Below are 972 nucleotides of genomic sequence, written 5' to 3'. Positions count from 1 at the left end.
TTTTGTTTGACTAGGAGTTTCGTGGTAACTCATAAAGTATGTTGTATGCATGACGATTCTAGACCTAATGGATTCCGGTGATCGACCTGACTCGGGGGAATTGAGGCAGAAGAGAATGCTTTACTATTCTCCTGATTCTTCTGCTGTTGCTCCGGATGTTCCACCGGCTGTTCCCCCAGCTGTTCCCCCGGTTTCCCCTGCCGGCACCTCACCGGCGGTGTCTGAATTACCCCGTGCATTGGATTCTCCAGTAGTAAGTGCGGTTTCTGCTGCCACAACTACAATTATTCCTCTGCCATCATCAGCTTCTACTATCACTTTGGTTGTTATGGCAGCTACTAGCGCTCACTGTAAGTTTTTGTGCCACATGGGGAATAATGATACTTAAATAACCATATAATCTAAACTTTAACCTTCCTATTTGATTTTCGACACAGCGGTATCGAATCCACCTGGTGAGGTCAGGCAGGTCACAAGGCAGGTTGTGTCACAAGGCACACAGACATCCCCTCCTAAGTTTTTGTCTTCACAACGACCTAGCAGCAGGCCTGCTGCAGCCTCAGCATCTGCATCAACTTCAACTGCACAACAAGGTAAACTGTTATTCGTAAATATTCAATGTCGTAGATTTTTAGTTATTCTGTAGGCTAGTTGTGTTTGACAGTTGGACTTGTTCATTCATTGACTGTTTCTGCTGCAACTGATTGCCATCTTTTAGAATGCAGCCCTAGTATTTCATACTCACTCGACTAAATCTTTTAGGGCATTTGGCTTATGCTCCTTGACACAATTACTCCAAAGTAACTACTTTTTTTTCTCTTAGGTTGTGATTTTTCTGATGGAGACGCTCCATCAACCTCCAGATTTGAAGGTGCCTGGTCTAGCTATGAGCCACCGGCCTCCAGAGACAGTGACGCTCCATCAACCTCAAGGTTTGAAGATGGCCCGTCTACCTCCAGACCATCAACCTCC

The sequence above is a fragment of the Frankliniella occidentalis genome, unplaced genomic scaffold (assembly GCF_000697945.3).
Source record: "Frankliniella occidentalis isolate FOCC.00 unplaced genomic scaffold, Focc_3.1 Scaffold264, whole genome shotgun sequence".
NCBI lineage: Eukaryota > Metazoa > Arthropoda > Insecta > Thysanoptera > Thripidae > Frankliniella > Frankliniella occidentalis.
The sequence above is the reverse complement of the archived record's forward strand: the minus strand, read 5'-3'. Positions refer to the sequence as shown.